This window comes from Pelodiscus sinensis, chromosome 12 (assembly GCF_052426305.1).
Source record: "Pelodiscus sinensis isolate ZL-2025 chromosome 12, ASM5242630v1, whole genome shotgun sequence".
Taxonomy (NCBI): domain Eukaryota; kingdom Metazoa; phylum Chordata; order Testudines; family Trionychidae; genus Pelodiscus; species Pelodiscus sinensis.
Window position 1 is genome coordinate 28,100,861 of NC_143063.1, and position 14,093 is coordinate 28,114,953.

A 14,093-nucleotide genomic window follows, 5' to 3' on the forward strand; every position below is an offset into this window, starting at 1 on the left:
ATTGTCGAAGCAAAAACACGCTCTTCTGTGTTTAGGCAGCTAACAAGCAGCTTTATTAATTAATAAAGCACAGCATGAGCCAAACGTGGTCACAGCAGAGCCAGACCCAGTAAAGCTGCTAATACAATCAATCCTAGTATCTTTATACCCTTAACCAAACAGTCTGACGTCAGGGCATCCAATTACAGAAATCCTCAATTAAATTTGGAAAAACAAAGCCTTATCAACAAGATGGCGGACAGGTGCGAGGGAGTACATCTCCTGTCCCAACCAGCCCAATTAACACATACCAATAGCCCATCCTGTAGGCCTCTTCTCACGGGGTGACAGAAAGTTCACTCTGGTCTACGTGCTTGAGAGAAAAGCTGAAATGGTTTCTGATATACAAGATGGCTTCTAGCTAAATATGAAAATGGTTTCTACAGCTTCTACAATCAGAAGCTCAAACAGCTGCACATCCTCTAATTTGATATATGCCATCAAGTGCCAGCAATGCCCCTTTGCATGTATATTGACCAAAAAACTAGACAGCCTCTGTGACAAAGGATAAATGGACATAGATCAGACATCAGGAATGATAACACACATAAACCTGTGGAAGAACACTTTAACATCCCTGGACATTCAGTAATGTAGCTACCCTTCTAAAAAAGAATTTCAAAAAATTAGAAGGAGACAACTAAACTAAAATTCATTTGCAAATTCAACACTGTCAACTTAGGATTGAATAGGGATCTCAACCAATTAATGTATTAAAAAGGCATTTTCTCCTCTCCGGATATTCAGATCTCCCCACCCAGGCTACGTCTAGACTGCAGGCTACTTTTGGTAGAAGCTTTCCCGGAAGAGATCTTCCAAAAAAACTTCTTTGAAAGAGTCCACACTGGCCAAGAGCATCGAAAAAGCAATTTGCTTTTTTGAAAGAGTGTCCAGTCAGTTTGGATGCTCTCTCACATATAAGGCCACCTGGAACCAGTTCAGGGCATTAGGTCACCAGTTGCTTCCGAGTGCTGTTGCCTAAGCTTAACTGAGCTACGTGCTTAAAGGGACACCCCTCCTCCCCCCCGGACAGCCATTTCTCTGCTTTTGCTGTGTGCGTGCCTACCTCTTCAAGGAACAGCAAAGCTCTTGCAGTGCCTGCTTTGGTTGCCCAGCTGTTTTGGATATCCTAGCTTTTGTCTTTTTGCTATGGAGCTGGAGCTCCCCCTAGGCATGCGATGGCCCCATATGGCCAGGCTGCAGTTTCTGCAGCACTTTGTGCCAGCTGCCTTCCTGGCCCTGCATGAACTCAACCCCGAGCTCATTCTTAGGACTCTCTCCCTGTGTGTGGGAGCAACACCCTTGCAGCCGCAACCCACAATGGAGAAGAGTTTCTGGAGGCTGGTCACCAGTTCCGACTGGTGGGACTGCCTGGTCATGGAGCAGAAAGACGACTATGAGCGGCTCTAAAATTTCCGCATGCAGAAGGCCTTTTTGGAGCTGTGTGTCTGGCTCGCCCCTGCCCTCCAATGACATGACACCCACCTGCGGCCCGCCATCCCCCTGGAGAAGCAGGTCACAATAATCTGGAAGCTCACCACCCCAAAAATCTACCAGTCAGTGGCCAACCAGTTCAGAAAGGGGAAGTCCACCATCAGGGCCCTCCTCATGGAGGTAAGGCACTTTCAGGCTGCAGTCCCTGCAGAGGGCTGGTCCTGGAAAAGGGGGATGCTAGAGAAAGGATTGTGGAGGAGTGGGGGATGGCATGGGGTGGGGGGGGAAGCCTTGTCCCGGGGCGGTTGTGCTATCCCACCCTCATACAGTCCTGCTGATGTGGGGGGGCAGCCTTATAGGGGGTAGCACATTCTTCCCCCACCGTGACTTAGAGGTTGGGGATGTGTAGATGCCACTACACATCATGGGACATTCAGCCTACCCTCTCATGCCGTGGCTTATGAAACCCTACACATGGCACCTGGACCCCAGCAGGGACCAATTTAACGCCCATCTCAACCGGGATAGGATTCAGATAGAGTGCGCCTTCGGGTGCCTCAAGGTGCATTTCAGGTGCCTCCTGACCCGCCTTGATGTGGGGGGAGCACAACATCCCCGAGGTTGTCTCAGCATGTTGTACCCTCCACAACATTTTGGAGAGCCAGGGGGAGGCCTCCCTACCTGGGGAGCAGCCGCAGACAGCTGCCATCCACCAACCCCATCAGGCCGGGGTGCACATCCGGGAGGCCCTTAGAGAGAGTTTCTCTCAAGAACCTCAGTAAGTCTCCCCAGGGGCCGCTGGCTTGCTCCACTATTCCTTTCCCACCACAACCCCTCCCTTCACCTGTTCCCCGACCTCAGAATAAACTCACCTGTTTGGATTTGAACACAACAAACTTTGTATTTGTCTTTAAAAAAGCAGGGGAAAAAAGGGAGCTCATAACCTGGAGGGGGAGATGGACTCATAACCAGGAGGAGGGGCTCATAACTGGGAAGGGGAGGGGGCTCGGAATGGCATGGGGGGCAGCAGAAGGTGCCACTTCAGGTGCGGGGAACTTGTCAGACTTGGGGTTGGATGGGTCCTGGGACCACAGGGGTGTAAGCAGGAGGGGGGACTGGAGCAGGGGACATGGGCATCTCTTGGAAGGACAGAGGGAGGGGGAATAGGCATAGCAGGTGGGCCAGATGGGTAGTAGGCAGGAGCAGCGACAGCAGTCAGGTGTACTATTAGGTCGCACATGATGGCACACATTCTATCACACTGCAAGATCAGGTGCTGTCTCTCTTGTGCAGGCATGCCTGTGTGCTGTGTGCGGCACTCCTTGTGTCTGGGGTTGTGCCTGCTCCCTTGTGACTAGCCTGCTTCCAGCCATGGCAGGTGGTGGGAGGGTGCCTCTCCCCCCCTCCCCGAATCCCAGGCCAGACGTGTGTGTGGCCTCCCCTGAGTGTGGGAGCCTGGGCATGCTCTGGGGCTGCCTGCTGAGTCCACATGGTTCACACTAATGCTGCCCATGGTTCCATGAACATGGACTTGCATCACTATACACAGCCCAAGCAAGCTGAGCAGCGCTCGCACCCCACCCCCTCTCTGCCCACCTCCCCTGCTCCGTGTGTGAGATGAACTGAGAGCACTCACATGAAAATCCCTCCCTGACATTAGACGATGCCTGGGAGACATCCTGGCTCGTGTCAACCAGCTCCTCCTGCTGCTGCTGTCCCTCATCCTTCTCCTCCACTGTGACCTCCGGCTGGGCAATGATGGCATGTCAAGGCCAAAGTCCTCCACAACGGGCAGAGAAAATGGCTTCCCCACCCCTGAGGATCTGGTAGAGCTCAGTGTAGTAGGGGCAAGTGTGGGGTCCTGCCTGGAGCGCGAGATGCGCTCTCTGGCCCTCACATATCCCTGGTGCAGCTCTTTCACCTTACTCTGGACCTCTTCTAAGGTCTGAGGTGGGTGTCCATGCTCCACCAGGGACTCAGCCATAAATACCTGCATTGCAGTGCTCGGAGCAGAGATCCTGGAGTGTCTCCTCCTCGCCCCACAGCTCGAGGAGGGACAGGATCTCCACTCCAGACCAGAAAGGTGCCCGCCCCTTGCTAGCCCTGGTCAGGCTTCCTGCAAAGGCCAGGGGGGCGGGAGGCTTCAGGGGGCTTGTGGCTCCACCATGGGTATGCAGGCCTGTGGCAGGGAGAGCCACGCAGTTAGGGCAGGGCAGGGCTGGATTAAGGGGGGGGCTATCTGGGCAGCTGCCCGGGGCGCCAACCTATGGGGGGCACCTGATGGCAGCTGTAAGGGGTGCCATGCACCCGGCCGCATGGCACCTCTTAGAGCTGCCATCAGGCATCGCGCGCCCAGGGCCAGGGACCATGCCCTTAGAGCTACCATCAGACACCGCACACCTGATGGCAGCTGTAAGGTGCGCAGTGCACCGATGGGCAGGGCCATGTATGCGCCGTGCGCCCAGGGGCGGAGCCGCACATGCGTCATGCGCCCGCTGTCCAGGGCACAGGAATGGCTCGAGCCAGCCCTGGGTCAGGGTATTGCTCCAAGGCCGGCTTCATGCCACAAGGCTTGTCCAGGGTATCTGCAGTTTTAAAAGGGGCCAGGAGACAGGAACTATAGAGTTGGGATAACTTTGGACAGAGTGGCCACCAGGGCACATGTGGTATTTCCTGGAGGCCTCTTCTTTTGAAAGAAAACTCTCTTCCCCGTCCACACACACCTTTTTTCCAAAAGAGCTCTTTCAGAAAAAAAAAACTTCTTCCTCATAGAAAGAGGATCACCGCTTTCGGGAAAAAAACCTCTGTTCTTTCGATTTTCTTTCGAAAGAATGTGATTGCAGTGTGGACATTATCTAAGTTTAAAAAAAAAAAACCCTCTGTAGTGTAGACATAGCACAAATGCTGTAAGTGACTCACTTAGTCATTTACTTACTGACATGATTAGCTTCATTAACACCAGTTACTTCCTCCTTATATATACCTCTGCTTCTATAACTTCCTTTCCAATTCATCTAATGAAAATGGTTTTTCCCCAAAAAGTTTATGCCCTAATAAATCTGTTAGGTTATATCTACATCCTGGGATAAGGTTGAATTAAGATATGCGACTTCAGCTATGTTAATTGCATAGCTGAAGTAGAAGTACCTTAACTTGACTTTTGGCACTCTCCCTTTGACTTCCCTTACTCCTCGTGGAAGCAGGACTACCAGCATCAACCGGAATGCCCCTCTCAAATTAACGTGTCTTCACTAGACCCACTAATTCAAACCCTGAAAGATTGACAGCGGCAACTTTTATCTTCTCTATAGCACAGACATCCCCCTAGTCTCTAAGGCTGGGTCTAGACTACATGCCTCTGTTGTCAGAGGCATGTAGATTAGACACATAGGCAAAGGCAAATGACGCCGCGATTTAAATGATCGCGGCTTCATTTACATTTACATGGCTGCCCCGCGCTGAGCCGACAAACAGCTGATCAGCTGTTTGTCCGCTCAGCACGCTAGTCTGGATGCTCCCCTGCTGACATCAAAGCCCTTTGTCGGCAGCCCCATTATTCCTCGTGGGATGAGGTTTACCGGGGCTGCCGACAAAGGGCTTTGATGTCGGCAGGGGAGCATCCAGACTAGCGTGCTGAGCGGACAAACAGCTGATCAGCTGTTTGTCGGCTCAGCGCGGCAGCCATGTAAATGTAAATGAAGCCGCGATCATTTAAATCGCGGCTTCATTTGCCTTTGCGAAAACAACAAATCTACATGGCTCCGTTTAGTTTAGACGTACCCTAAGGTACCACAGGACTCCTCACTGTTTTAATTTCTATGTAAACTGATTCTCTCACAAAACCCTACAAATTCTAAAACAGATAGAAGAATCTTATAGAAATGGAATAACTTTATGTAGAAACAAGGAATCCTTCTGTGGAAATCAATGTAAACTTCCTTCCCTTACATAAGAAACTCTGAAAATCTTCAGCAAACACTTTAATTTAACATTTGCTTTCTTTGCATAAATACTTAGACATTTTTATGAACTCTCCAAATTAATTAAAGTTTGTGATCTTTGCACAAGACTAGTACTGATGCTCTGTGAATGATTTCTTCCTCTAAATTCTTGTCTGCCCATATTCTACCACAAACCATAAGCATGTAAAGTATCTAGCTTTCTGTGCTGGGCTGTAAAAGAAAGAGGATGGGGGGGGGGGCAGGTATTTGCATTAATTTATGTAATGTACACAGATATTTAAATCCTATAAGCTCCCTGTAAACAATGTTAAAATGAATGTTTTGCACAAAGGAAAAAGTTAAAATAATAGAATCATAGAACTAGGACTGGAAGGGACCTCGAGAGGTCATCGAGTCCAGTCCCCTGCCCTCATGGTAGGACCAAATACTGTCTAGACCATCCCTGATAGACATTTATCTAACCTACTCTTAAATATCTCCACAGATGGGGATTCCACAACCTCCCTGGGCAATTTATTCCAGTGTTTGGCTACCCTGACAGTTAGGAACTTTTTCCTAATGTCCAACCTAAACCTCTCTTGCTGCTATTTAAATCTATTGCTTCTTGTTCTATCCTAAGAGGCCAAGATGAACAAGATTTCTCCCTCCTCCTTATGACACCCTTTTAGATATCTGAAAACGGCTATCATGTCCCCCCTCAATCTTCTCTTTTCTAAACTAAACAAACCCAATTCTTTCAGCCTTCCTTCATAGGTCATGTTCTCTAGACCTTTAATCATTCTTGTTGCTCTTCTCTGGACCCTCTCCAATTTCTCCACATCTTTCTTGAAATGAGGTGCCCAGAACTGGACACAATATTCCAGCTGAGGCCTAACCAGCGCAGAGTAGAGCGGAAAAATGACTTCTCGTGTCTTGCTCACAACACACCTGTTAATGCATCCCAGAATCATGTTTGCTTTTTTTGCAACAGCATCACACTGCTGACTCACATTCAGCTTGTGGTCCACTATAACCCCTAGATCCCTTTCTGCCATACTCCTTCCTAGACAGTCGCTTTTGTCTTTATTAAACTTCATCCTGTTTACCTCAGACCATTTCTCCAATTTGTCCAGTTCATTTTGAATTATGACCCTATCCTCCAGAGCAGTCGCAACTCCTCCCAGCTTGGTATCATCTGCAAACTTAATAAGTGTACTTTCTATGCCAATATCTACATCGTTGATGAAGATATTGAACAGAGCCGGTCCCAAAACAGACCCCTGCGGAACCCTGCTTGTTATACCTTTCCAGCAGGATTGTGAACCATTAATAACTACTCTCTGAGTATGGTTATCCAGCCAGTTATGCATCCCCCTTATAGTAGCCCCATCTAAGTTGTATTTGCCTAGTTTATTGATAAGAATATCATGCGAGACCGTATCAAACACCTTACTAAAGTCTAAGTATACCACATCCACTGCTTCTTCCTGATCCACAAGACTCGTTATCCTATCAAAGAAAGCTATCAGATTGGTTTGACATGATTTATTCTTTACAAATCCATGCTGGTTGTTCCCTATCACCTTGCCACCTTCCAAGTGGTTACAGATGATTTCCTTAGTTCCTTGCTCCATTATCTTCCCTGGCACAAAAGTTAAACTAACTGGTCTGTAGTTTCCTGGGTTGTTCTTATTTCCCTTTTTATAAATGGGCACTATATTTGCCCTTTTCCAGTCTTCTGGAATCTCTCCTGTCTCCCATGATTTTCCAAAGATGACAGCTAGAGGCTCAGATACCTCCTCTATCAGCTCCTGATGAGAAGTGAAGTTCCAGATTGTACCCCAGGGGGAGCCGCTAGCTGTGGCTTCTGGCTCACAATTCAGAGATGCTACACAAAAACATATCAGTTATGGATGGGAACAAAAAGCTGATTGATGGAGGAGAAAAAAAAAGCAAGATTGAAAGGCTCATAAGATATGGATTGGAAACTTATGATTCTGGTGCCAAAATGTAAGGTTGGTCTTAAGTGGACATGTAAATGCCAAAGAAGTAATTTGTGGGCCCAAAAAGGAAATGAAACTAGCAATGTCAGTAATAAGAATTAGGCACTTTTAAGTCAAAACTGGTCCTTCACAAAGATCCTCTCCAATAATTATGTTGGGGAAATTATACTCCCTGGCTTCGTAAAAGGGATGTAAATTAGACGTATCACTATTGCTAATGAATAAGGGATAAGGGATCTTTCAGGGGATAAGGGACGTAGCCCCTGTGTTATGCAGATCAGATTAGATTATTGTCATGGTCCTTTCTGGTCTTGGAATCTATGTATCTACAACCTATGTTCCAGTTTTCCCCTGCAAACAGCAGCAGGCCAAAATTTATGTAAATTACAGTAGCAAAAAAGGAGACCAGTTTTTAAAATTTAACTTTTGTATACATGAGTCAGTAGCCTGAAAAATATTTATTTGGTCTAGAAGTTATTTTATAGTATATTAATTCCATCTTCCCACTACTTTACTTTTCAGATGATTTTTCAGACAAAAAAAAGTTAGTGATACACAGTTCCTTTTCTTAGTCTTTTGAAGAAATGTATATAGAAACATGGAATCCTTCTGTGGAAATCAATGTAAACTTCACTGGAACCTGACTTAGCAAACCTCTTGGTAATGATTATAGCCCTTCCAGATCTTGCGTTTAATTTATACATGTCATATACAAGTAATGAAGTGTCCTACTGTATAGAGACCTAATGAATATGCTACATAAAGAGCTATAACGCAGTGAATTGAGATTAAATGTATTCTTGGTATGTAACTTTATGGATGTTAATTGTTATGTTAATTATAAAGCAGTTGAACATAAATAAAGAGCAGAGGGTGCATTAAGGCATTACCTGTGGTGGTAGGAAGAGTCTGATCTCCATTATGACAGATGAAAATGCTGAACTTTGCTTACTCAAGCTGCACTCTTTGTAACAGCCTAGGTAATAATCTTGGTACAATAAAAACTAGTATTGAAGACTGATGGTATGAATATACTATTAATTAAAACACACAACGGTCAAGGAGAAGTTAATAGAGATGCAGCAGTTCTCCTTGTTACTTTTGTGCCTTTTGAATAGAAGAATCTTGGTTTCATTTAACTTCATTTATTTAGATCTTCTCCAGATGATTCTATTGCCACCTTTTCTCTTATATCATGCTTTCCTTTCCTGTTCCTTCTTTCATATAGAGTTGTCTTTGTCTTTCCCTTCCTGATATTTTCTTGTAAAGATGTTGTGAAACTCTTCTGCGCTCTACAGGATGGTGTTACTGACAATTTTAATTAGTGTCCAATCATGATCACTGAAGGAAAAACATGCTATGGCCCCCCTATGGATTGTTGCCTCTTCAATTACTTATACTATTGTTCTTGAGAGCTTGTTAAAATTATGTTTAATGACGGCTGTTTAGATTCTTATGATAAACCTTATACATGCAACTTACTCATCCATTTAGTTTGCTATCTCCCTTCATCATTTCTCATGCAAATATTTGTAACAAAGTTTTGCCTACTAATGTACAAATTCACTTCCATACTCCAGTGTATACTTTTATAGTCCTTACATTGGTTTGTAGCTATTCTACAACTAAAGAATACATTTTCTATTTCCCTCACTTCGTTATCTTACTCAATGTGTATTGGCTGATCAATTTTCTTTTGATTAACATTAATGTTAAGCAGAATCTTACACTTCATTGATATGTGATTATTTCTGTGCTGAATGTACATATGAATGAAGCATATCTATCTTTACTTTTATTAGTTAAAATGAAAGAATGCTCACAACTCAGTGCTGAAGCCATTTTCTAATCACTGTATATTTGTTAAGAGAAGTGTGCATAGCTCTAATTCTATTAGTGAATTCTCCTCCCTACTGTCATTCCAAGTATTTTACAGTAACCTCTAATTTACATTGTTTTATAATTAAATATAAGCATTAATGGGAGTTTTTAAAAAAAATCTTTGTCTCATACTTTTGCTTTACTCTCAGCTGTACTATGCTGGGAGTGGTTCTCAAGCTCAAATATGTTTCCCCTTACGCAACAAAATCATGATATCTATGACGCTCCCCTGATTTATGGAGTTGTATGGAATCCAAAAGAATCATGAAGAATGAAAACTCTGGGCCAGCTGGTACAGACTGCTCCTCAGTTTGCTGAACACCTCCACTGATTAACTGGGTGTGGTGTACAAGGGGAGGCAGAACAATGAATTTACCCTTTCCCTATCTTTATTTTGATATCTTGTATCCTGGCTTGGAAGCTCTTAAGGAATGCAGAGATCATTATTATGTGAGACCTCTCACTCAGTCTGCCCTCTTGCATAGCTTAGTAACAACTCTACTGTTTGTCTCACTAAAATCATGCTGGGTATGGCCACTTCCTAGAATGTTATCTGGAAGGTCCTATTTATCATTCAAGGTGATAATGTTATAACCTCATTCCTAGAAGTGCAACTTTGAACTATTTAATCAAGGGGCAGGGGAGAAACCATCCAACCTAGTCATGGTCTTCTAAAGAATCATTCCAGGTCATATCTGTTTAGCACCTCTCTCTTGATTTTGGCCATTTTTTTCTCCTCTGGAAATGCCAAGATGGTATTTCAGTATTTTGGCAAAATTAGATCACACCTTGTCATTATAGCAATCTGATAGATCAAAACCAATTTTTCATTAAGATGAGACATTGATTTTTATTATAAATGATTTTTTCTTACTGATTTATCTTCCCGGTTTACCTTTTTCCAATAAAGATTCACTTCAGGATGAATCACACTTTCCTCAATGGGAGGAAAGATGACCACTTACTTAATTCCACATCTTTGCAAGTTTTACTTTCCCCTCTAACCTGCTAAAATCTTTTTTGAAAATGTGTGAAGTATATTTCAGAGAGGTAACTCCCAAGGTAGCTTGTCTGAACCTAGCAACCCATCACAGACCCTATTTCTCCCAGTTCAAACTGCTGGTGCATTGCTGAGCCTCCAAAGGAGGTCCTTTATATGTACATGAAAAGCTAACATGAAACAAACAGACAAAACTATAATAGGATGGTCTTTCTCAATTATATTAGTGTCTTAAGACTCTGTGCAAACACTTGGCTTGAGGTATTATGGGTGGATTTATCATTTAAAACACTGTTGAGAATGATTTATAACTACCATGTTTGATTCTTGTTTACTTATATTTTACATTAATTTATTTATAAACTGGAGAAATTATAAAAACAGCAACAAATGCACAATATCTAAATGCTTTTAAATCACAACATCCTGAATAATTTTTGCCACTGCTTTGTTTTAATAAACTATACACCTGTAAACATCAAAAAACAGTACCATAAATTGCTAGTAGGCTAAGCTGGTCTCATTCTTAGTAGATACGAACTGCCTAGAATGGCAAGAAATTGTAACATTTAAATACAGTAAATAGACATAGCGGTGATATATTATTTCTGTTCCTGGAATGGATGAATAAACTCCAAAAGTCAGGTTTCTAGGTAAATATGCACATTTCTTCCAGTTCAACATGTGTTTTCCACTGTTGTTCGCTGAAAACCACCACATATTCACTGTTTCTGTGGCTCTCTCCAGTCAGTATTCGAGTAAAGTAAACCAAGGGTATGCACTCAGCCCTAGCAAATGTTGATTTTTTTTTCATTAGAGAGAATATTTTAACCCAGCTCTGCCAAAAATGGAGAACATTAATTTATATCTCATAATTATGAATACTCTGTGCAAAATCTGGTCTCCTCTGGAGTGAATAGCAAAATTCTCTTGTGCCCAATCATTCTGTGGCCAAGTAATTTCTGTCCGCATGACAAACTTGGACAACAGCTTCCATGAAAAGTTTTTGGGGAGACAGTAACCTGCATTAAGAGCATGCCGTGGGTTCCAACATAACAGCAGATGAGCAGCCGATTTATCTGCAGACCCTTTCAGACAATGAAAACCCACTCAATGGTAAGTCAAGGGCAGGGAAAGTCATTTGGAGCAGCAGTGTCATAAAGCTAGAGAGCTGGGAAACAGGTGGGCATAGAAAGACAATGTGCATAAACCCTGTGTCTCCAGAGGACTCAAGGATTTTTCTTCCCTGCAGGATCCTATTTTGAGGCTTTTCTGCAAGACGGAGTCTGTTCAGACTTGTTAGAAACAAACTTTCTAATCCAAAAAGGAAAGTAAACACTGGCTTGCTATTTATTCTCCTAATCAGAATTTTTGGAGAGCCCTGTTCTGGACCCCCTTTCATTCTGAGTGGACTATATTATTAAAATGTCCCAAAGTAGGCTGTGCACTATTTTCAAAAGCACAAATGAAACCATTAGTTTAACTTGTAATGTTAGCCACGTCATCACAGTCTATGTCTCCCATGTGAAACCTTCAAAAATATTTTTGCTTTCATATTATTGCCAGGATAGGCTCCGTGTTTGCTATTTCTGTCAATAATATTTGAACTAGCATATTTACAATGGCACGCTGTCTGGAGTGGCTCATGACCACAAGTGCCAACCTCAGGGCAGACTTGGAAAAAAGGAGGGCAAACACCCTGGCAGGACATTCTATAATTAGATTTCCCCAACCCAGTAATATATGTGAACTCCTGGATCACTGAAAAAGTCTCATCATGGAGTCAGAGGGAGTCCCCTTGGGCATGCCAGTCTATTCACCCAGGCTTAGTGATTAATGGTCACTTGCGCGCGCACACACACACACACACACACACACACACACACACACACACACACACACACACACACACACACACACACACACACACACACACACACACACACACACACAAAGTTCTAGGTTGTTCCCAGTCCCAAGTAACCAGTCATTTACCCCAGGTCAGTTTCCACCTCAGATCTCTCACCAGATACAAGGCTGGTAGCCTATGTTAAACTAAGGATTTGTTAATGCGCCCCTTCCACCACCAACCCGAGAGAGAGAGACAGAGACAGAGAGATTTACAGGCTAAAACAGACAACATAGAAGCAGAAATTAGTCACAGTCTATGGCTCCAAAAAGGTGACAGAGATCTGTCTACTGAATGTCTTTTAGGGGTTGACCCAGGGAACTCTGCTTGGTATTTCTTAACTCTTAGTTTGTGAGAGTCCAAAAAAACCCAAAGCAAAGCAAGAAAACCAGTTCTTGTGAGCATGTTTATACGTCTTCTCCTAGAAAGACCCTGCACATAACTTCTTTATGGGTGGATGGGACAATCAAAAAAGACTTTATCCTACAATGGCTCTTTTAGATTTGATTATACTTCATAGACAGGCAGGCAGAGTAGTGGGGAATCACTCTTCCTGTCTGGGCTCATAAAATTCAGAGCAGGCATTTTTCAATTACAAAGCAACACTTACATATTCCTTTATCCAGATTGAACTTCTCTAATCCAGAGCCCTCAGGACCTGACTGGTGCCAAACCAGAGAATTTTCTGAACCACGGGAGGTCAATATTGTCTAGCAGCATTACCAACACTACCACTGCTTAGTGGGCTTTTAAAGGCATTTAAGGATAATTTAGCGCCAAACAACAGTAACGAACACTGACAGCCAGGAATGGTGGCTGTAAACAAACTTTATGGGACCACAGGAAAGTTGGCCATACCCAAGATAAGTGGACATTTGGCTAACTAAAATCATGCCCGACCCTGGACGTTACCAGACCAGAGTGTGCCAGACTAGGGAGGTTCAACCTGTAGCAGGAACTAATATTACAAGTAAGATTAATGCACACAGCAACTTAATTGCTTAAACATTAAGCAATTCTTACATATCAAGCATGTATTTTGAACAACAACTAATATATAGATGAGCTGCTATAATGGTCTGGTTTCCAGCCATGGATTTGTTAGTGCTCAGCTGACACCTACAGACTTGGCAAAAGCTGGCACATGGTTTGCCAGCATCACACACAATACACAAAAAATCATTTAATGATGGAAAAATATTTTTACCTAACATTTTCTAAAGCAACTATTTCATCTTATGCTTGCTTACCTTTCTTCTTTCATATGCTCATAGGAAAAATAAAATGCAACCCTCTCTAATAAAATGTACTTTTCCTATTTTATTTTGTAGTAATATTTAATCTGATCAGTATTGCTTGAATTTGTGATATTTTCCTGAAAATATAGGCTCATACTTCTAAGCAAGTCTCTGTTTTATTGATAAATTATGTTTCATTTTCTTCAGTGTTGTATTTCAAAAGTGCATATTTAGCATTACAAACATGCAGCCATAAATAGACTTTCAGGCATAAGAAACTTACAGGTGTAGATCTCTTTTCCTCCAAGTAGCCCTCCAGTCAGCCACATGACGAACTAGTGGTTTGATTGCAAGGTACTGCACTTACATAAGGAACCTTTCAGATGTCTGACTACATGCTGAAATTCACGTGGGAGTTCTTACACTATGCAATTAAACATGGATTTCAGATTTGGTTTAAAAAAATTCTCTTTTTGACCATGTAAGGGAACTATGCCCATCTTAACATGGACAGAGCATTGAACACAATATTCAAGAACAAATCTATTAGAACCAGAATTCACCTGCCTTTGTGCAAGTGATGGTACAGGGGCATTGCTTGCCCAAAATGTAGCCAGAATGCAGCTGTTGGGTGCATTCTGCCCTGTG

At 43.3% G+C, this 14,093-nt stretch overlaps 1 long non-coding RNA gene across 1 annotated transcript in view; it reads right to left on the minus strand.

The window, feature by feature from the left end:
- Positions 1–14,093, minus strand: part of LOC112545491 (uncharacterized) — a 191,342-nt gene that overhangs the window by 10,881 nt on the left and 166,368 nt on the right. The gene's annotated exons all lie outside the window — the stretch shown is intronic.